Below are 24,595 nucleotides of genomic sequence, written 5' to 3'. Positions count from 1 at the left end.
AGCCTCTAACCAGCAGAGTTGGTGGAAATCAGGGTGGAGGGAGCCTCTAACCAGCAGAGTTGGGGGAAATCATGTTGGAGGGAGCCTAGTATTAGCAGAATTGTGCAACGCTTATGGTGGATGAGTATGAGGATGCGGAGGAATTGGAGAGGTTGAGTACAGACATGGAGTTTCATGTTGGGGTGCTTTACACAGGTGGGCACAAAAATGAAGGCTCTATCCAGTGGTGGTTCATTTTTATCAAAGTGAGCCGGTCGGCACTCTCAGCTGACAGACGGGTGCGCTTGTCAGTGATGATGCCACCGGCTGCACTGAACACCCTCTCAGATAGGACGCTGGCGGCAGGACAGGACAGCACCTCCAAGGCATATAGGGCAAGTTCAAGCCACAGGTCCAACTTCGACACCCAATACGTGTAGGGCGCAGAGGGGTCGGAGAGGACAGGGCTGTGGTCGGAAAGGTATTCCCGCAACATGCGCCTATACTTCTCACGCCTGGTGACACTAGGACCCTCCGTGGCGGCACTTTGGCGAGGGGGTGCCATCAAGGTGTCCCAGACCTTAGACAGTGTGCCCCTCGTTTGTGTGGACCGGTGAGAACTTGGTTGCCTACTGGAGGAACTGCCCTCCCTGCCGCCAACGTCACATGCTGGAAACATCTCCATCATATTCTGCACCAATTGCCTGTGGCAAGCATTGATGCGATTGGCCCTCCCCTCTACCGGAATAAAAGACGAGATGTTGTTTTTATACCGGGGGTCAAGGATAGCAAAGATCCAGTACTGGTTGTCCTCCATGATTTTGACAATACGCTTGTCGGTTGTAAAGCACCCCAACATGAACTCAGCCATGTCTGCCACAGTGTTAGTTGGCATGACTCCTCTGGCCCCACCGGAAAGTTCAATCTCCATTTCCTCCTCATCCTCCATGTCTACCCATCCGCGCTGCAACAATGGGACGATTCGAAGTTGCCCGGAAGCCTCCTGTATCACCATCACATCATCGGACAACTCTTCTTCCTCCTCCTCCTCCTCCTCCTCCTCCTCCATTAAACGCAGTGAAGCGGACAGATGTGTGGACCTACTCTCCAGCTGTGACGGATCGGATGCTATCCCTAACTCCTCTGTGTGATCTGAGTTATCCCTGATGTCAATCAGGGATTCTCTCAGAACACACAAGAGCGGGATTGTAAGGCTCACCATCGTATCCTCAGAGCTCACCCTCCTTGTGGACTCCTCAAAGACCCGTAGGATGTCACAAAGGTCTCTCATCCATGGCCACTCATGGATGTGAAACTGAGGCAGCTGACTTTGTGGCACCCTAGGGTTTTGTAGCTGGTATTCCATCAAAGGTCTCTGCTGCTCAACCACTCTATTCAACATCTGAAACGTTGAGTTCCAGCGTGTGGGGACGTCGCACAAAAGCCGGTGTTGTGGCACATGCAGGCGTTGCTGGAGAGATTTTAAGCTAGCAGCGGCTACTGTCGACTTGCGAAAGTGGGCGCACATGCGCCGCACTTTCACCAGTAGCTCTGGAACATTGGGGTAGCTCTTTAGGAAACGTTGCACCACTAGGTTGAAGACGTGGGCCAGGCATGGAACATGTTGGAGTCCGGCAAGCTCCAGAGCTGCTACCAGGTTCCGGCCGTTATCACAAACGACCATGCCTGGGCCCAGGTGCAGCGGCTCAAACCATATTGCCGTCTCATCGAGGAGGGCATCCCTCACCTCGGAGGCAGTGTGCTGTCTGTCCCCCAAGCTGATCAGCTTCAGCACAGCCTGCTGATGTCTACCAACGCCAGTGCTGCAACGTTTCCAACTCGTAGCTGGGGTCAATCTAACAGCGGAGGAGGAGGCGGTGGCGGAGGAGGAGGCGGTGGCGGAGGAGGAGGCGGTAGAGGAGGAGGAGGCGGTAGAGGAGGAGGAGGAGGGGGGTGTTCTTCTCGTGTCCCTGCCAGGAATGTTAGGCGGGGAGACGAGGTACACCGGGCCAGTTTGGGAAGCAGTCCCAGCCTCAACTACATTCACCCAGTGTGCCGTCAGTGAAATGTAGCGTCCCTGTCCGCATGCACTTGTCCACGCGTCGGTGGTCAAGTGGACCTTTGTGCAAAGCGCGGAACTAAGGGCCCGCCTGATGTTGAGTGACACGTGCTGGTGCAAGGCGGGGACGGCACACCGGGAGAAGTAGTGACGGCTAGGGACAGCATAGCGAGGTGCCGCAGTTGCCATCAGGTCCAGGAAGGCGGGAGTTTCAACAAGCCGGAACGCCAACATCTCCTGGGCCAGCAGTTTAGCGATGTTGGCGTTCAAGGCTTGCGCGTGTGGGTGGTTAGCAGTGTATTTCTGCCGCCGCTCCAATGTCTGAGAGATGGTGGGTTGTTGTAAAGAAACGCCTGATGGTGCCTTTGATGGTGCAGGAGAAGGAGATAAGACAGGACCAGGGGAGGATGAGGTAGAAGTCAACAAAGTGGCGGAGGCAGATGAAGTGGTGTCCTGGCTCGTCCTCTGGAGTGCATCGCCAGCACAGTCAGCAGTGGCAGTGGCAGAGGCAGAGGCAGTGGCAGAGGCAGTGGCAGTGGCGTGAACGGCAGGCGGCCTTTGTCCTGCCGTTGCTGCCTGCCACTGATTCCAGTGCTTGGATTCCAAATGACGGCGCATTGAAGTGGTGGACAGGTTGCTCTTCTCAGAGCCCCTAATCAATTTCGAGAGGCAAATTGTGCAGACAACACTATATCTGTCCTCGGCGCATTCCTTGAAAAAACTCCACACCTTCGAGAAACGTGCCCTCGAGGTGGGAGTTTTTCGGGGCTGGGTACGAACTGGAACATCTTGGGAGATTCCGGGTGTGGCCTGGCTTCGCCTAAGCTGCTGACCTCTGCCTCTGCCTCTAGCTACCCTTTTTGGTGCTGCACCTGCCTCAACATCCACACTACTTTCCCCGCTTGACATCCCCCCTGTCCAGGTCGGGTCAGTGTCCTCATCATCCACCACTTCCTCTTCCAACTCCTGTCTCATCTCCTCCTCCCGCACAATGCGCCGGTCAACTGGATGCCCTGACGGCAACTGCGTCACATCATCGTCGATGAGGGTGGGTTGCTGGTCATCCACCACCAAATCGAACGGAGATGGAGGAGACTCTAGTGTTTGAGCATCTGGACACAGATGCTCCTCTGTTAGGTTCGTGGAATCGTGACGTGGAGAGGCAGGTTGAGGGACAATGAAAGAAGCGGAGAACAGCTCTGGGGAGCAGGGACAGTTTGGGTTATTGTTCTGTAAAGCTTCGGAATTTTGGGAGGAAGGAAGACAAGACTGTTGGGTAATAGGAGGAGAGGAGGCAGAGTCTGACTGGCTGCTGGACAATGTGCTGTAAGCGTTCTCTGACAGCCATTGCAAGACCTGTTCCTGGTTCTCGGGCCTACTAAGGTTTGTACCCTGCAGTTTAGTTAATGTGGCAAGCAACCCTGGCACTGTGGAGTGGCGCAATGCTTGCTGCCCCACAGGAGTAGGCACGGGACGCCCTGTGGCTTCACTGCTACCTTGCTCCCCAGAACCATTCCCCCGACCTCGCCCACGGCCTCGTCCACGTCCCTTTCCGGGAGCCTTGCGCATTTTGAATTCCTAGTTAGAAATTGGCACTGTATACCAGTAGTAAAAATTGTGGGTGCACGTAACCCCAATATATTCTTTGAATTCCCAGTCAGACACTGGCACTATATGGCAGTAGCAAGAAATGAGGGTATTTGTATTCCCAATATACTCTTTAAATTCCCAGTCAGACAATGGCACTGTATACCAGTAGTAAAAATTGTGGGTGCACGTAACCCCAATATATTCTTTGAATTCCCAGTCAGAAACTGGCACTATATGGCAGTAGCAAGAAATGAGGGTATTTGTATTCCCAATATACTCTTTGAATTCCCAGTCAGACAATGGCACTGTATACCAGTAGTAAAAATTGTGGGTGCACGTAACCCCAATATATTCTTTGAATTACCAGTCAGAAACTGGCACTATATGGCAGTAGCAAGAAATGAGGGTATTTATAACCCCAATATATTCTTTGAATTCCCAGTCAGACAATGGCACTGTATACCAGTAGTAAAAATTGTGGGTGCACGTAACCCCAATATATTCTTTGAATTCCCAGTCAGAAACTGGCACTATATGGCAGTAGCAAGAAATGAGGGTATTTGTATTCCCAATATACTCTTTAAATTCCCAGTCAGACAATGGCACTGTATACCAGTAGTAAAAATTGTGGGTGCACGTAACCCCAATATATTCTTTGAATTCCCAGTCAGACACTGGCACTATATGGCAGTAGCAAGAAATGAGGGTATTTGTATTCCCAATATACTCTTTAAATTCCCAGTCAGACAATGGCACTGTATACCAGTAGTAAAAATTGTGGGTGCACGTAACCCCAATATATTCTTTGAATTCCCAGTCAGAAACTGGCACTATATGGCAGTAGCAAGAAATGAGGGTATTTGTATTCCCAATATACTCTTTGAATTCCCAGTCAGACAATGGCACTGTATACCAGTAGTAAAAATTGTGGGTGCACGTAACCCCAATATATTCTTTGAATTACCAGTCAGAAACTGGCACTATATGGCAGTAGCAAGAAATGAGGGTATTTATAACCCCAATATATTCTTTGAATTCCCAGTCAGACAATGGCACTGTATACCAGTAGTAAAAATTGTGGGTGCACGTAACCCCAATATATTCTTTGAATTCCCAGTCAGAAACTGGCACTATATGGCAGTAGCAAGAAATGAGGGTATTTGTATTCCCAATATACTCTTTGAATTCCCAGTCAGACAATGGCACTGTATACCAGTAGTAAAAATTGTGGGTGCACGTAACCCCAATATATTCTTTGAATTACCAGTCAGAAACTGGCACTATATGGCAGTAGCAAGAAATGAGGGTATTTATAACCCCAATATATTCTTTGAATTCCCAGTCAGACAATGGCACTGTATACCAGTAGTAAAAATTGTGGGTGCACGTAACCCCAATATATTCTTTGAATTCCCAGTCAGAAACTGGCACTATATGGCAGTAGCAAGAAATGAGGGTATTTGTATTCCCAATATACTCTTTGAATTCCCAGTCAGACAATGGCACTGTATACCAGTAGTAAAAATTGTGGGTGCACGTAACCCCAATATATTCTTTGAATTACCAGTCAGAAACTGGCACTATATGGCAGTAGCAAGAAATGAGGGTATTTATAACCCCAATATATTCTTTGAATTCCCAGTCAGACAATGGCACTGTATACCAGTAGTAAAAATTGTGGGTGCACGTAACCCCAATATATTCTTTGAATTACCAGTCAGAAACTGGCACTATATGGCAGTAGCAAGAAATGAGGGTATTTATAACCCCAATATATTCTTTGAATTCCCAGTCAGACAATGGCACTGTATACCAGTAGTAAAAATTGTGGGTGCACGTAACCCCAATATATTCTTTGAATTACCAGTCAGAAACTGGCACTATATGGCAGTAGCAAGAAATGAGGGTATTTGTATTCCCAATATACTCTTTGAATTCCCAGTCAGACAATGGCACTGTATACCAGTAGTAAAAATTGTGGGTGCACGTAACCCCAATATATTCTTTGAATTACCAGTCAGAAACTGGCACTATATGGCAGTAGCAAGAAATGAGGGTATTTATAACCCCAATATATTCTTTGAATTCCCAGTCAGACAATGGCACTGTATACCAGTAGTAAAAATTGTGGGTGCACGTAACCCCAATATATTCTTTGAATTCCCAGTCAGAAACTGGCACTATATGGCAGTAGCAAGAAATGAGGGTATTTGTATTCCCAATATACTCTTTGAATTCCCAGTCAGACAATGGCACTGTATACCAGTAGTAAAAATTGTGGGTGCACGTAACCCCAATATATTCTTTGAATTACCAGTCAGAAACTGGCACTATATGGCAGTAGCAAGAAATGAGGGTATTTATAACCCCAACATATTCTTTGAATTCCCAGTCAGACAATGGCACTGTATACCAGTAGTAAAAATTGTGGGTGCACGTAACCCCAATATATTCTTTGAATTACCAGTCAGAAACTGGCACTATATGGCAGTAGCAAGAAATGAGGGTATTTGTATTCCCAATATACTCTTTGAATTCCCAGTCAGACAATGGCACTGTATACCAGTAGTAAAAATTGTGGGTGCACGTAACCCCAATATATTCTTTGAATTACCAGTCAGAAACTGGCACTATATGGCAGTAGCAAGAAATGAGGGTATTTATAACCCCAATATATTCTTTGAATTCCCAGTCAGACAATGGCACTGTATACCAGTAGTAAAAATTGTGGGTGCACGTAACCCCAATATATTCTTTGAATTCCCAGTCAGACACTGGCACTATATGGCAGTAGCAAGAAATGAGGGTATTTGTATTCCCAATATATTCTTTGAATTCCCAGTCAGACAATGGCACTGTATACCAGTAGTAAAAATTGTGGGTGCACGTAACCCCAATATATTCTTTGAATTCCCAGTCAGACACTGGCACTATATGGCAGTAGCAAGAAATGAGGGTATTTGTATTCCCAATATATTCTTTGAATTCCCAGTCAGACAATGGCACTGTATACCAGTAGTAAAAATTGTGGGTGCACGTAACCCCAATATATTCTTTGAATTACCAGTCAGAAACTGGCACTATATGGCAGTAGCAAGAAATGAGGGTATTTGTATTCCCAATATATTCTTTGAATTCCCAGTCAGACAATGGCACTGTATACCAGTAGTAAAAATTGTGGGTGTATATAGCCCCAATTCTATTGCTAGGGGACTTGCAGGGTATTTCTGGGGTGAAGGTGGGGGGGCACACCGTTGGAACGGGTATCGGGGTATATATCGGGTATACGGGAATACACTGACAGTGTATTCCATTCAGGATCCTGGGAAAGCTGGGTTGCGGCGATTGAGCCCGTCAGTGCCACGTTACACTGACAAGCTTCTCCCTGGAATTTAGCTCTTACAAGAGCTGTTGGTTGTCTTCTCCTTCCTATCCTAGCCTGTCCCTGCCTACCCAGAATCTAAGCCCTAGCTAGCTGGACGGAAACCTCCGTCCTCGGTGAATTGCAAGCTCAGAATGACGCGAACCTGGGTGGCGCTGTTCTTTTAAATTAGAGGTCACATGTATTCGGCAGCCAATGGGTTTTGCCTACTTTTTTCAACGTCACCGGTGTCGTAGTTCCTGTCCCACCTACCCTGCGCTGTTATTGGAGCAAAAAAGGCGCCAGGGAAGGTGGGAGGGGAATCGAGTAATGGCGCACTTTACCACGCGGTGTTCGATTCGATTCGAACATGCCGAACAGCCTAATATCCGATCGAACATGAGTTCGATAGAACACTGTTCGCTCATCTCTAATAACTAACAGACTAAGCCGCTAGAGATGAGCGAGTACTGTTCGGATCAGCCGATCCGAACAGCACGCTCGCATAGAAATGAATGGACGTAGCCGGCACGCGGGGGGGTTAAGCGGCCGGCCGCCGTCAAAGCGGAAGTACCAGGTACATCCATTCATTTCTATGGAACAGTACTCGCTCATCTCTATAAGCCACCAATAGAGGTGTGCTGTCAGAAATATGCCCTGATCAATAGATAATAATAATAATAATAATAATAATAATAATAATAATAATAATAAATATTATTATTATTATTTTATTTTTTATATACAATTAGTTAATACAGGACACATATATTTTCACATAAAAAAAGTATCAAAATCTCTAAGATAGCTTATCAGCCCCCCCAAAATCTATAAGATTCAGGGTCCTTCCCTTTTATGGGATTAAAACAATGACTGAGTCCATTATGGAACTTGGAAATTTGCCCATTTCTTTGCCTAATTGAATACCTCCAAGAAGATTGGTAACTATACAACCCCATAATTTATACAAACGTCAAAACGGAAACCCATCACACCTGGAGAAGTATTTCCAACAGATGAGCTCAAGGCTTCTTTTAGCTCTCACAGAGAAAGAGCGGCCTTCAACGTTTGATTCATTTCCATAGACACATACTGGGCAAGGTTAACCTGTCCAAAAAGTTCCAATCCCAAACTTGTACCATACAATTTTGAAAATAGGACAAAAATTCTTCTTTATTTCTTCATGTTTCCCTGTAGTTTCACCATCCTCTTTATAAGCTCTCCTTACCCTATTACTATCCTGCTGATTTTGAACTAGATCCCCAGTTTACCTACTTCAGCATAATATTTTGCTCCCCTAAAAAATAACTATATATATATTTTTTTTTAAGTATTTTAGTGGTTAATATTCCTTAACCATTTACGATTAACTTCAGTGGGCAAATTGGCTAGATCTTCTTCTACTTTCCTTAGATTTTGTCTTAACTCATTTTCCTGTTTGTGAATACATTTCCTACAAAACTTTATTTAATAAATCTTCATCTCAAAAACACAAGAGCATCTCATATCATAAAAATTTGTGCAGAATTCCCAAAAACTGGAAAACTCCCTTCCCAATTTCTCTGTCCCTTCAATGATTTTTAACCAATGTAGATTAAATCTAAATCTAATCCTTTGTATCGTGGCCCCCTAGAATCCCATTCTAAAACAACCAAAGATTGATCTGACACTGCATGTAATTTGTAATTCATCATCTTAATAAATTTCATCTCTCACTCATCAGCCAAGGACAAATATAAGATAAGATAATCCTTTAATAGTCCCACCGTGGGGAAATTTCAGTGCTACAGCAGCATGATAATACAGATACAGGAGTGACGCTATCCCCTCAACTCTGTCTAAGCCTCTCACCTCTGCCAGATCAGTCCTCTCTGTGCCAAGCTGATGAGATGCAAGTACATTGAAACAGCTGTCCTTGACTGAGAGACTGTAACTGGTAAAATCCCAACATCATCATTGCAAACAAAGACCTCTGAGAAGGTCGGCATGATGTTCAAGGGAACGCCCTCTATAGGTTTGCTTGACTGAGACTCTGTCTTCCTAATTACATCATGGAAGATAGACTTGCACATTCTCAGTCAGCACCCTCTTTTGGTGTGCATACTTGAGGCACTGGCATCCTAATTACATCATGGAAGTCAGATTTGCATATACTTCCCATGTTCCTTTGCAGTGGAGCGCTCCTGGCTTAATAAGACTCCACACACCTAAATGGTGGTTCTCTCCCTATGGTGACGATATCCCCTCAACCCTGTCTAAGCCTCTCACCTCTGCCAGATCAGTCCTCTCTGTGCCAAGCTGATGAGATGCAAGTACATCGAAACAGCTGTCCTTGGTTGAGAGACTGTATCTGGTAAAATCCCAACATCTTTGCAAAAAAAGGCCTCTGAGAAGGTCGGCATGATGTTAAAGGGAGCGCGCTCTATAGGTTTGCTTGACTGAGACTCTTTCTTTCTAATTACATCATGGAAGATAGACTTGCACATTCTCAGTCAGCGCCCTCTATTGGTGTGCATACTTGAGGCACTGGCATACTAATTGTTAGGAGTATTTAGGTTCATTGCTTTCTTTCCTGGTTGATTAGTCTGTCCTCCCATTTGCACCTGGGAGGAGTGGTCTCTACTCTGTATTTAAACCCATGCCTCCCATGGTTCTGTGCTGAGTGTCGCTTTTACAGAGCTAGGCCTTAGCAGGAGGAGTAGGTGGTTATCTTGGATAGAGGAAGTTCCGTGGTTGGTTTTTGGGAGGTTTTGGGTGAACGAGTTGGTTTGTGTTTTCCCTTCTGTGTTCACCAATCCTCCCTCTGTGTATAATTGACTGTGTGAGTGAATTGCCTTATCCTTTGATTTCTACTCAGTTTCCCTGTGTTTGTTTCCTAGTGTATGGTTCCTTCCCATATTGGTTTGGGGAATTCTTTCCTACATGTTTCCTGTGTGCTGCTTGTGTTGTTAGTCAGCGCACACCCTTGTCAGTCCCTGTCAGTAGCAGCTTCACTTGTTCGTTAGGGGTGACCCCCTTTAGTCTCCAGTCCCTAGAGATCTTATAGGGCATTCCTTCTCCCACTTCCCTCTAGGCCTACGGTGTCAGTGAGAGAGGAGCTGTCGGGGTCAGGCTTAGCCTGAGAACAGCCGACCTACACCCGTGAGGCAGGGACCGGGTTAGCTAGTGGGAGTAGTGCAGGGCGAGATTCCCTACTGGTATTCCTTAGCCCCGTTGCAGCTATCTGGACTGACATAACACTAATTACATCATGGAAGTCAGATTTGCATATTCTTCCCAGGATAATAATAGTAATATATTACAAAAGGAGACACACATAAGCTCAGAATAGCAGCTATGAAAAAAATATTAGGAATCCATAGCAGCTAAAGAAAAAAAAAAAAGAAAGTAAGAAGACTTCAGGATCATTTAGCTCTCTCTCTTCACTTGGTCTGATGTAGATTATGTAGCCAGACTGCGGTTAGAAGGAAGGACTTGCAATAGCATTCCTTCTCACACTTGGGGTGAAGCAGTCGGTCACTGACAGTGCTGCCAAGTGCTGTCATGGTCTCATACATGGGGTAGGATTTATTCTCCTGCATGGAGCTCACCACAGACAGTATCTTTCTGTCACCCACCAACTGTACTGGGTCCAGAGGATTCCCCAGAACAGATATGGCCCTTCTAATTAGCCTGTCAAGTCTATTTCTGTCCCTGGTTGATATACTGCTCCCCCAGAAGGCCGCACCGAAAAAGATGGCTGAAGCAACCACAGAGTTGAAAAAGGCCCTAAGAAGTGTCCCTTGGACTCTCTTGACATTGATTTATGTGAACTACTAACAACATAATTGGTGTTCATATCATGATAAATATTATCTGTTACTATACCATGATAATATGTATCCCCGTGTGCATCATAATTTTTATTAGTGGCATCTGTTAATATTATATGTTTACTCCATAGCACCTTCAATGGATATGTTCTCGTACTATGTGCTCGTATAGAAATGAATGGACGTAGCCGGAACGGGGGGGGGAGGGGGGGTTAAGTGTCCGGCCGCCGTCAAAGTGGAAGTACCAGGTGCATCCATTCATTTCTATGGAGCGTGCTGTTCGGATCGGCTGATCCGAACAGTACTCGCTCATCTCTAGTTCCTATCTCTTGGTACTATTATTGCTTAAACTCACAGATGGCTAACGATACTTTGCCTTTCACTTAACACATGGCTCACAGACAATAGTAATCAATAGGCTCAAGAAATAAAGAAAGTTGTAAGTTAAAACTGTCATCAATGGCGGTAACACTATACCACCACGTTTTATAGTGTTCTTTAAATTATCTTGATCAATCTCTGCAATACTTTGTTGCATGTTGCATTATATCATAGTGACCCTGAGGAATTTTGGTTACAAAAGGAAATGCTTAGGGTCTTTTCTATATGGTGGAACACATTGAAATCAATGGGAGGCTTTTTAACCCATTGATTTAAATGTGTTCCGTGCAGAAAATTTAACCCATTGAAGTGAACAGGAGTCTTTTTATCAGTGCTGATTCTTATGCGAGTTATCATAGCAGAATCAGTTCCACTTTACCCTGTGTGAATGCCCCTTTATGCTGCTTGTGAAGCATGGGATTTTTCAAAAAACAATCAACCTTGATTGAGAAAAAACAATCCAAAGGAGTTTATTTCAGGAAGTCCAGTTTTTTTGTTTTTTTTTGTTTTATTCTTCAGAAAATATCCATAGTGTACACAACAAAAACCTTGTACTTCAGGCTGCTGTATTCCCACAAACTATTCACCATGTGAACTCCACCAACACACCCAGCTTTCTGGGAAATGGAAACCTTTTATACCTATAGACATTTCCCATAATCCTCTGCAGTTTCCCCTGGAGTTGCTACAGACTTGCCTCTTATTAGGTCAGGGCAGACACACCCTAGTGAAACGCCACTGTATCTCCACTACTGCAGGTAAATATACAAAAAACACTTTACAAATCCATGTTATTGTGAACAGTTCCTTAGTGCTAGTATATTGTTCCCAGATGGTAAGAAATATTAGGAAAATAGAGCATTAGGTGGCCAGCCTGATGAGGAAAGAAAGGAATAAGAAGCAGTAAAAGAACATTCACACAGAGATATTACCAGACCTGGGGACTCCTGGACCACCACTAAGGTTACAAAGAAGAAATCACATGTAAAACATAAAACAAAACATTTTGCTTCTTCGCATTGCTCACACAGACACTCTAGGCGTTTATCATGGAGTTCTAGTGACCTGCAATGTCACCGATGAGGTGGTGAATAGGAAGGCTGTTTTGTCTCTGCATGTCCAGGAGGGTGCTCTTATCTACATAAGAATGGCTGAAATGAGCAGATCCTTTTTGGCTATGAGAAATTACTTATTTAATCAATTAATACATTTATAAAGCAGTGCACCACCAAAATTAGCACACTAAATGTCACTGTATCATGGCCGTCAGATGTTATAGCCTACTGTGTGACTGAGGTGAATAAGCCAAGTAATCACAAATATAGCATTCATTCTCAGGAACTACAACAACCCTGTAGCTACTGACAGCATTGCAAAGACCAGAAGTAGGGTTGCGGTCTCCAATTTGCCACCCACATTCTTTTTATTTGCCATGGTGGACTACATTACCGTAGAATGAGTGTTTCCTCGTCCTCCTTCTGAGATTTGACACTCAAAAGGAGACCTGATCAGACAAAATGATATAGTAGCTTGACAACGAAGGCACTATTTCACAGGAAGAAAACATAAATTTGATGTATGTTAGCCTAACCTATCCATCTCCTGGGCTGGGACTATATAATGTTTTTTTTCATGAAAAAGACTCCCTTTAACAAATTGACATTGAAAGGGTAACCTGGTCAGTGTATGTGTTACACATGCCAATGAACAGTCACAGTATAGAGCAGCAAATCTCCCCCTCCATTCTTATCATCTAAGTGATCTGGTACAGTTCCTGGAGAAAATAGCAGGATCTGTCTGATAACGGAGAGCAGTAGAGCTAGCTGCTTTGAAATTATATACAGCACAAAGAAATAATTCCCAGACACTCAAATGCATTTAGCAGTGCCAGTCACAAAGCAAAATGGACTTGTGCTGAATTTGGGGTAAAGTTATCACCATATAAACCACACGAGAAATTAATGCTCCAGAACCAACAATAAACTTACAAGGAAGAGTGGACTCCGAAGAATCAAGCCCGTTTAGGTCACAAACCGTGTGATCCTCCTCCTCAGCTGTTCTAACTCATTTTTCAGGCTTATATGAGACAAATTCTAAAGTCTCATTCTAAAATCTGCACCGGCATCCAGTCACAGCTGCCCGTATTTTGGTCCGGAATCTGAGGTGACCTCCGCCTCAGGTTCTGGACCAAAAAACCCCATGTGAACTTACCCTAAGGGTGCATTCACATTGAGTAAAATGGTGAGGAATTTGCTGTGGAATTTCAGGGCTGGAAAAAGCCCCCCCTCCTTGACTTCAGTGGGTTTCTTTTTCTGCTAGCAGAAAAAGGTACCCATTGAAGTCAAAGGGAGGCTTATTTTTTAGCGCTGGAATTCCACACCAAATTCCTCACCATTTTCCTCCATGTGAATGCACCCTTAGGGTCCTTCATCAAAGCCAAATCAATCTGATTTGGGGCAGCTGTCCAGATATATCCATGACATTTCTTCTTTCAATAGATGTTCCACACTGGCTTGCTCTTTCACCTACATGGATTGAATTAAGGGAACATGTCTTTTGAAATTCAGATAAGATTCCAAAATACATTTTCAACACTGTAGTAAAACCAAGGAGGGGGTTATATAAAAGTTCACAGTGCAGGAAATAATTCCCATTGCTAAAAAAAATAAGTGAGATGCTAAATGTAGTCCATGTTGGGGTGCGTTCACATATGTCAGTTGTGACCATCAGCTTCCCTCCAGTATAATCCACACAAGCCAGAGGAAATTAATGCAGTTTTCTATGGGATCTATTCTTGTGCAAAGAGCTTCAGTTTTTGCACCGTATAGCACCAGATCTCTGAATTACCTTTTATCTGCCCCGGTGAGTGATAAAGTGTTTGTGCATCTTGTGTCAAATGTGAACCAATAATCTACCTCCAGCACACAATAGGGGGCTAGAAGCAGAAATCTCCATCCACTTTCTAGTGGCCCTGTGTCTTCACTGCAGTTTAGCTCCCATTCTACTGAGCTGCAGTAAAGATGACGGATTGCTATACAACGAGTAGAGCTTTCTGCTTCAGTCGCCATATTGTGTACTGGATGGGCGCAAAAGCAACTCCGTTCAGATTATTGGTCTGGGGGCAAGGTGTTGGCTCTCTTTTGTTCAGATATTTATGACATTATCTTGAGGATAGCCATAAAAAAAAAAAAAAAAAGTCTAAACAACCCCTTTAATAATGTCAGTATAATGGCATGAGTTATAGCTGAAATCTACACCTGTTGTAGATTTAAATACTGGCACATGGGACCTCCCAAGATGCACCAGAATTACTAAGTGGCCAGAGCTTATTATAGAGCCTCTTTAATAACTTCGGCCCATCTCACTCCAGCAACATGGCATGCATATACTACCTGACTATAGAACACGTCACTCACATATTACATGAAAACAAAACATGTCAATATCCATATTTTAGTAACTTACATACGTTGGTAATATTACATACACATCACTCTTACACATCTGAACACTGCACATACATCCCTTTACACTGTAATACTTAAATGCTGTCCATATTGGCTGCAAAATTTCAGTAAAATAAAATCCTTCCTCTTGTTTATTAAGCGCCATTCACCTTTGAACAAGACTCCCAGTATTTCTTGGCCTGGTCAGTGTGAATTAGAGCTCTACAGTACAGCTATTTCGGCCCTTAACTGTGACATGAACCCTAATGCAGTATGCTGGAAAGTCTGCTATGGCACATAGGCTGCGCGCCCTGGCAGTATACATGAAGATCGACTCAGAGTACGTTCCCCAGATAATCAACTATAATATACAATACAGATTATTAGTGATAACTATGCAGTGAGCACAACCTGTCCCAAACATGACAGACATGGCACTTTCATCATATACTGCCCCCTCCACTTTTAATTCACTGAAAAAGGAGGAAGTGACTATACAGTAAATCTTAACCTTTAAGTATCTTAAAATTAGTTAACCCTAAAAAATTAAGCATAAAATAAGACAATAGTGACTAGAGCCATTACTTGACAATAATATTCTTTGGTCAAGGTAGTCACTACTAAAGGATTGATGGGCACTAGAGATGAGCGAACACTAAAATGTCCGAGGTTCGAAATCCGATTCGAACAGCCGCACACTGTTCGACTGTTCGAATGGATTTCGAACCCCATTATAGTCTATGGGGGAAATGCTTGTTTCAGGGGTACGCAAAATTCGATAAAATTATACTTACCAAGTCCATGAGTGACGGTCGGGCTGGATTGTCCTTGAAGTCTTCTCCCGGCGCAGCGTCCTCGCGTCTTCTTCCGGCTGGAATTCACTCTGCCTAGGCAGAGCCGACTGCGCATGCGCGGACATGCGCAGTTGGCTCTGCCCGGCCTGACGCCGGAGCAGAGCCGACTGCGCTTGCGAGGGACGGATGCTTAGGCAGAGTAAATTCCAGCTGGAGACACCGCTGGGACGCTGCACGGAGAAGACTTCTGAAGGTAAGAGAAGAACCTTAAACTTTGAACAGCTAGTAGTGTTCGATCGAGTACGAGTATTTCGAATACCGTAGTATTCAATCGAACACCTACTCGATCGAACACTTCTCGCTCATCTCTAATGGGCACCCAAGTATAAAATAGATGGCAATAATGTGGGACTATTATAATAAGCTAAATGCTCAAACACATCCAAAAAATGTATATTCAGATAAATAGTTCTCACACAATTGATGTATGATATGGGCAAAAGACAAAGTATAATGTTCACATAGGATTAATGTGTGTGTGTATATATATATATATATATATATATATATATATATATATATAGTGCATAATGCACCAACGTGTTAAAGCGGTCCAGTCTTTACCATATGCAGACACATTTTCTGCACATACTAAAAAATGGGAAATGTGTCTGTTCCTTATCCACATATTGACCTGGTACGAGAGTGGTTAAATTATCATGATTTAAAATGAAACCGTTTAAAGGGGTTGTCCCATCTCATGGATACTATCTATACTAATAGCTTATGTAAATTGAAGCCTTCTTCTAAATATATTCCTTTAGAAATTCTGCTTTCTTTGCCTGGTATGTGAACTTATTCCCCCATTGTTTACTATAACCACAGACCTGGGAGATAGGACAAGTGACATCACTTAGTGCCAGCAGGACAATATGTTCAACTAATTGCAGTTTGCTGATAACGCTTTGTCTGTTATCTCTCTATGTAAACAAATAGATAACACTAAGTCTGTTCTGTACAAGAATCTGCAGATTATCTCATCTGTATAAGTGTTGTGAGACTTCTTCAGTCTGTTTAGCAAGAGTTAGAGGGAGGGAGGAGAAATACAGGAAATGAGAACAGCAGACTGGCGAAAGACTGAGATGGGAGAACCCCTTTAAGATGGAGCACAGGTCCCATGTATATAAATAACTCACTTATTTTCAAGTAATATGAGACATTATCAGAGCTGTAAATATATTTTTTACAACTAGGGATCCTATTTGTAGATTTAGGGAGGTTTCATACTAATATATTTTTATGTGCTTTTTGTCCATATACAGCATTCATTAATTCTGTCCCAACCAAAGTTCTAGTGACCCAAACTAACAGAATTTTAGATCCCTATAACAGGATTGAGGCCAGGAGTTTCACATGTGCTACAGATGACATAATATACATCATTTTGCCTTTTTTAAATACATAAATTTAAAAAAAAAAACTTGATAATTTATTAGTCATTTTGAGTCATTTTAACAATTTATTATAAATAAAAGACAAGGGTCAGTTCTAAACAAATGCATTGTGGTGTTAATGATCAGAGAATACTGGATTAAGCGAGGGGGACCGTGACAGTGATAATTGTGATGGTTATAAGGAATATTATTCTTACTATATAATTTAAAACGTATTAACATTATCTTTTTATTTCTAAAAAATATTCACATTTACTTTAAGCATAAATACTGTGTAATACGATGCAAAGCAAGGTAGTGATTAAATTGTCATGCAGGTATACTGACTGTTCTGCTTGTAGCTTGCTGCAGTTATATTGATATACATTATGAAATATTTTGATATTTTCAGATAATGGAACAGGATTTCCATTATAATAGGGCTCCCGGGTATCAATATAAATGTGTTGCAGGCCATTAGTAGTTTAAAGTCTTTCTATTTAGAAGTAGACAGGTGTCTTCATCATATTTGACATAATAGCTTTAAGCTAAATATAAAGGAAGAAGATAAAGGTTGATCACAAAGACTCGCTGCTTTGCTCTGCTGTCCAGTTTTCTGTTTTATATTGTAAATGAATACTTTGAAAGTACATTCACAGCTTGGACATTAAGCTTATAAAGTATTATACATCAGAACTGTGCTTTCTAGTGATAACTTCAGAAAATGACACATTGTACCCACATTGTACTATTGTAAAAAGTGACAAATAATTATGAATAATGATGAGAAGTATAATAATGAGTCACAGTAGCAGACGATGTATTTTTTTCCTACAAAATAATTTTATTTGCAAGAAACTATTAAACACACGTTAGTTATAGCAAATATGATTTAGACATATACAAATTAGAAAATAAAAATAAAACTAACCTAAAAATTAAGTATAAATATTTATTAAATACATGATCTAAAAGATACCAATTGAGAGTCTGCAGTAATTTATACCTTTTTAATGGCTTACTGAAAAGATGAAAAATAGAAAGATTTTAAGACACTGTAGGTTTCTGTAACGTCTCTGCCTGTTTGGGTGTCTGCGCCACCCTCTGCGCATTTGGGAGGTGGGTTCATTTTGATTCTTTGCTTAGAGTTTTTCATTGCACTGTTTGAACACTGCTCTATTACCTCTCATCTGTAATTGAATTTCCACCACACCCATCTCCTAGATCTTTTTTCTCTTTGATCATCAAATGGTTAATTCTAGTCTGACCTGTGTGATTGACAGCCTGTCTACCACTCAAGCCCTAGGGCGGGTCTTTGGCTTGATCTATACAAGCCATTAGCCTACACAACCATGCTGGCTATTGAAACTCTGTCCTTAGACTTTGTCCCTGATCAGCTCCTCTGTCTGCTTCTATTATTACTACCTCTGACTTCTGGGTTCCCTTTTGACCATTCTCTTGCATTTTGATTCTGTACTGCATTGCTCGACTGTTACTGGACCCTCGGCTAGCTGACCTCCCTTTATTGTTGTTTGTCTTTTCTTCATTCTGTGTTGTCACCTATACAGGAAGGTCTTAGTCGACCAGTTGTCCTCTGCCGCCTAGGGCAGTGAGGCAAGCAGGTAGGGGCAGTGGTGGGTTCAGCTTAGGGCTCACTGTCTTGTTGTGCCACTTCCTCCAGGGTTTTCCAGTGGCTGATGGGGAATTTCTCCTCTAGCAATTCCATTACAGTTTCTTCATCAGACATGGTATAACACACTATCTGAAAAGTCACATTTATGCACAAAAGGACACATGAATAGAGTGGTAAATGAGACAAATGAAGTAGCATTCATGTTTCTTCCTCAATCTAAGTTTATACCTCGTTTCTCCTACATATAGACCAGGAGGACATTTGGCACATATAATTAAGTAGACGACATTTGCTATGGTGCAGCTGAAGGTGTCTGGTATTTTGTAGCCCTGATTAGAGATGAGCGAACACTAAAATGTTCGAGGTTCGAAATTCGATTCGAACAGCCGCTCACTGTTCGTGTGTTCGAACGGGTTTCGAACCCCATTATAGTCTATGGGGAACATATACTCGTTAAGGGGGAAACCCAAATCTGTGTCTGGAGGGTCACCAAGTCCACTATGACACCCCAGGAAATGATGCCAACACCTCTGGAATGACACTGGGAAAGCAGGGGAAGCATGTCTGGGGGCATCTAACACACCAAAGACCCTCTATTACCCCAACATCACAGCCTAACAACTACACACTTTACACACTCAATACCACCTCTCTGACAGTAGGAAAACACCTTGAAACATGTGTATGTGGCACTTGGAGTGAGGAGAGCTTGTCATCAGCAGTGAATTTGGCCCTTGTAGTAAGTTGAGGTTGGCACCAACATTTGTTTTGAAAATCAGGGTGGATTGAGCCTCTAACCAGCAGAGTTTGGGCAAATTCATGGTGGAGGGAGCCTCTAAAAACCCTAGTTTGGACCAATTCATGGTGGAGGGAGCCTCTAAAAACCCCAGTTTGAACCAATTCATGGTGGAGGGAGCCTCTAAAAAACCCAGTTTGGACCAATTCATGGTGGAGGGAGCCTCTAAACAGCCCAGTTTGGGCAAATTCATGGTGGAGGGAGCCTCTAAACAGCCCAGTTTGGACCAATTCATGGTGGAGGGAGCCTCTAAACAGCCCAGTTTGGGCAAATTCATGGTGGAGGGAGCCTCTAAAACCCCCAGTTTGGACCAATTCATGGTGGAGGGAGCCTCTAAACAGCCCAGTTTGGACCAATTCATGGTGGAGGGAGCCTCTAAACAGCCCAGTTTGGACCAATTCATGGTGGAGGGAGCCTCTAAACAGCCCAGTTTGGGCAAATTCATGGTGGAGGGAGCCTCTAAACAGCCCAGTTTGGACCAATTCATGGTGGAGGGAGCCTCTAAAAACCCCAGTTTGACACTGTGATGACCATACGGCTTATAAATGATATTTTCTACACTCAGTCTAGATTTATAGAGGAATAGCTGAACAATTTGGTCTAATTTCTTTGATAACGTGGAGGAATAGAGTAGTTTTACAGAAGGTATTAGTAGAAAAAGGAGGGGTTTGCAAAATTATTGACATTAATGGTTGTACTTTTATCCCGAATAATACAGCCCCTGATGGAAGTGTCACTAGAGCGCTAGAGGGTCTTACATCTCTGTCTGAAGAGATGGCTGAAAACTCAGGCATTGACAACCCCTTCACTGATTGGCTGCAAATCTGGTTTGGAAAAATGGAGTGGCCTAAAGTCAAGCCTTTTTGTCTCGGTGGCAGTCGTAGCGGCAATACTTGTTACCTGTGGATACTGCTGAATTTCCTGCAATCAAGGACTTTTTCATAGATTGACTGATACAACTATGTGTTTGGAATTAAAAACCCTGCAATGATGATTAAATGTGAAATGCTATAAGTGAGAATAAGATATGATCCTTCCCATACCTTCAGGGAATTCGGGAAGGCCTGACAATAGCTTCTTGCTATTGAAGTACTTGTGGATGAGGGAGGTCTCATATCTGTTCTCAAAAGGAGGGATTGATAGGGAAATCAATATGTTCATATATATTCCCTATATGTGTATACATTCTTTCAATAACTTAAGCTTGTAACATGCATCTTCAGGTCAGCTTGACCCATATTCCATATTAATCAGAATATTTGCAGACATAATGCCGCACCCCATAATAAACAGAGTAATAAAGTGGCTGGAATAAAGTGATAAGATGGTTATTAAAATAGCTTAAGATGAGACTAATGGAAAAACCCATGTCAAAATAGACTGTTATGCCACGCGGTAAGGTGACTAAAACATACACTACGTAATGCGCACTGAGTTAACCTCATCATCAGATGTCAGAACAGTTAGAATATTCATGGTTAGGGGTGGGATATTCTTGTAATACTCATGTATAGAAATTGCTGAATCCTAACGGTTAATGATTACTCAATGACACACCCATACACGCCTACCGAGTTAATGATTACTCTATAATACACCCTGTATGTACTCCCACTTCTTTGGGTATAAGAAGAGATGATTTGTTCAATAAACTTTATGCTTTTGCTCAGATTCAACTTGTTTCTGTGTCATTGCATCACTGACGCTCCGGAGTGTGACGTAATTTGGAATCCATCCAATATACCTATTGGTCTGACTTGAGGACCACCATAACAAGGGAGCCTCTAAAAACCCCAGTTTGGCCAAATTCATGGTGGAGGGAGCCTCTAAAAACCCCAGTTTGGACCAATTCATGGTGGAGGGAGCCTCTAAACAGCCCAGTTTGGACCAATTCATGGTGGAGGGAGCCTCTAAAAACCCTAGTTTGGCCAAATTCATGGTGGAGGGAGCCTCTAAAAACCCCAGTTTGGACCAATTCATGGTGGAGGGAGCCTCTAAACAGCCCAGTTTGGGCAAATTCATGGTGGAGGGAGCCTCTAAAGAGCCCAGTTTGGACCAATTCATGGTGGATGGAGCCTCTAAAAACCCCAGTTTGGCCAAATTCATGGTGGAGGGAGCCTCTAAACAGCCCAGTTTGGGCCAATTCATGGTGGAGGGAGCTTCTAAAAACCCCAGTTTGGCCAAATTCATGGTGGAGGGAGCCTCTAAAAACCCCAGTTTGAACCAATTCATGGTGGAGGGAGCCTCTAAAAACCCCAGTTTGGCCAAATTCATGGTGGAGGGAGCCTCTAAACAGCCCAGTTTGGGCCAATTCATGGTGGAGGGAGCCTCTAAACAGCCCAGTTTGGACCAATTCATGGTGGAGGGAGCCTCTAAAAACCCCAGTTTGGCCAAATTCATGGTGGAGGGAGCCTCTAAAAACCCCAGTTTGGACCAATTCATGGTGGAGGGAGCCTCTAAACAGCCCAGTTTGGACCAATTCATGGTGGAGGGAGCCTCTAAACAGCCCAGTTTGGACCAATTCATGGTGGAGGGAGCCTCTAAACAGCCCAGTTTGGACCAATTCATGGTGGAGGGAGCCTCTAAAAACCCCAGTTTGGACCAATTCATGGTGGAGGGAGCCTCTAAACAGCCCAGTTTGGGCAAATTCATGGTGGAGGGAGCCTCTAAACAGCCCAGTTTGGGCAAATTCATGGTGGAGGGAGCCTCTAAACAGCCCAGTTTGGGCAAATTCATGGTGGAGGGAGCCTCTAAACAGCCCAGTTTGGGCAAATTCATGGTGGAGGGAGCCTCTAAACAGCAGAGTTGTGGGAAATCAGGGTGGAGGGAGCCTCTAACCAGCAGAGTTGTGGGAAAGCAGGGTGGAGGGAGCCTCTAACCAGCAGAGTTGGGGGAAAGCAGGGTGGAGGGAGCCTCTAACCAGCAGAGTTGGGGGAAATCAGGGTGGAGGGAGCCTCTAACCAGCAGAGTTGGGGGAAATCAGGGTGGAGGGAGCCTAGTATTAGCAGAATTGTGCAACGCTTATGGTGGATGAGTATGAGGATGCGGAGGAATTGGAGAGGTTGAGCACAGACATGGAGTTTCATGTTGGGGTGCTTTACACAGGTGGGCACAAAAATGAAGGCTCTATCCAGTGGTGGTTCATTTTTATCAAAGTGAGCCGGTCGGCACTCTCAGCTGACAGACGGGTGCGCTTGTCAGTGATGATGCCACCGGCTGCACTGAACACCCTCTCAGATAGGACGCTGGCGGCAGGACAGGACAGCACCTCCAAGGCATATAGGGCAAGTTCAAGCCACAGGTCCAACTTCGACACCCAATACGTGTAGGGCGCAGAGGGGTCGGAGAGGACAGGGCTGTGGTCGGAAAGGTATTCCCGCAACATGCGCCTATACTTCTCACGCCTGGTGACACTAGGACCCTCCGTGGCGGCACTTTGGCGAGGGGGTGCCATCAAGGTGTCCCAGACCTTAGACAGTGTGCCCCTCGTTTGTGTGGACCGGTGAGAACTTGGTCGCCTACTGGAGGAATTGCCCTCCCTGCTGCCAACGTCACATGCTGGAAACATTTCCATCATATTCTGCACCAATTGCTTGTAGCAAGCATTGATGCGATTGGCCCTCCCCTCTACCGGAATAAAAGAGGAGATGTTGTTTTTATACCGGGGGACAAGGATAGCAAAGATCCAGTACTGGTTGTCCTCCATAATTTTGACAATACGCTTGTCGGTTGTAAAGCACCCAACATGAACTCAGCCATGTCTGCCACAGTGTTAGTTGGCATGACTCCTCTGGCCCCACCGGAAAGTTCAATCTCCATTTCCTCCTCATCGTCCATGTCTACCCATCCGCGCTGCAACAATGGGACGATTCGAAGTTGCCCGGAAGCCTCCTGTATCACCATCACATCATCGGACAACTCTTTTTCCTCCTCCTCCATTAAACGCGATGAAGCGGACAGATGTGTGGACCTACTCTCCAGCTGTGACGGATCGGATGCTATCCCGGGACTCCTCTGTGTGATCTGAGTTATCCCTGATGTCAATCAGGGATTCTCTCAGAACACACAAGAGCGGGATTGTAAGGCTCACCATCGCATCCTCAGAGCTCACCCTCCTTGTGGACTCCTCAAACACCCGTAGGATGTCACAAAGGTCTCTCATCCATGGCCACTCATGGATGAGAAACTGAGGCAGCTGACTTTGTGGCACCCTAGGGTTTTGTAGCTGGTATTCCATCAAAGGTCTCTGCTGCTCAACCACTCTATTCAACATCTGAAACGTTGAGTTCCAGCGTGTGGGGACGTCGCACAAAAGCCGGTGTTGTGGCACATGCAGGCGTTGCTGGAGAGATTTTAAGCTAGCAGCGGCTACTGTCGACTTGCGAAAGTGGGCGCACATGCGCCGCACTTTCACCAGTAGCTCTGGAACATTGGGGTAGCTCTTTAGGAAACGTTGCACCACTAGGTTGAAGACGTGGGCCAGGCATGGAACATGTTGGAGTCCGGCAAACTCCAGAGCTGCTACCAGGTTCCGGCCGTTATCACAAACGACCATGCCTGGGCCCAGGTGCAGCGGCTCAAACCATATTGCCGTCTCATCGAGGAGGGCATCCCTCACCTCGGAGGCAGTGTGCTGTCTGTCCCCCAAGCTGATCAGCTTCAGCACGGCCTGCTGACGTCTACCAACGCCAGTGCTGCAACGTTTCCAACTCGTAGCTGGGGTCAATCTAACAGCGGAGGAGGAGGTGGTGGCGGAGGAGGAGGCGGTGGAGGAGGAGGAGGAGGGGGGTGTTCTTCTCGTGTCCCTGCCAGGAATGTTAGGCGGGGAGACGAGGTACACCGGGCCAGTTTGGGAAGCAGTCCCAGCCTCAACTACATTCACCCAGTGTGCTGTCAGTGAAATGTAGCGTCCCTGTCCGCATGCACTTGTCCACGCGTCGGTGGTCAAGTGGACCTTTGTGCAAAGCGCGGAACTAAGGGCCCGCCTGATGTTGAGTGACACGTGCTGGTGCAAGGCGGGGACGGCACACCGGGAGAAGTAGTGACGGCTAGGGACGGCATAGCGAGGTGCCGCAATTGCCATCAGGTCCAGGAAGGCGGGAGTTTCAACAAGCCGGAACGCCAACATCTCCTGGGCCAGCAGTTTAGCGATGTTGCCGTTCAAGGCTTGCGCGTGTGGGTGGTTAGCGGTGTATTTCTTCCGCCGCTCCAATGTCTGAGAGATGGTGGGTTGTTGTAAAGAAGCGCCTGATGGTGCCTTTGATGGTGCAGGAGAAGGTGATAAGACAGGAACAGGGGAGGATGAGGAAGA

This window comes from Leptodactylus fuscus, chromosome 2 (assembly GCF_031893055.1).
Source record: "Leptodactylus fuscus isolate aLepFus1 chromosome 2, aLepFus1.hap2, whole genome shotgun sequence".
NCBI classification, from domain to species: Eukaryota; Metazoa; Chordata; class Amphibia; order Anura; family Leptodactylidae; genus Leptodactylus; species Leptodactylus fuscus.
The sequence above is the reverse complement of the archived record's forward strand: the minus strand, read 5'-3'. Positions refer to the sequence as shown.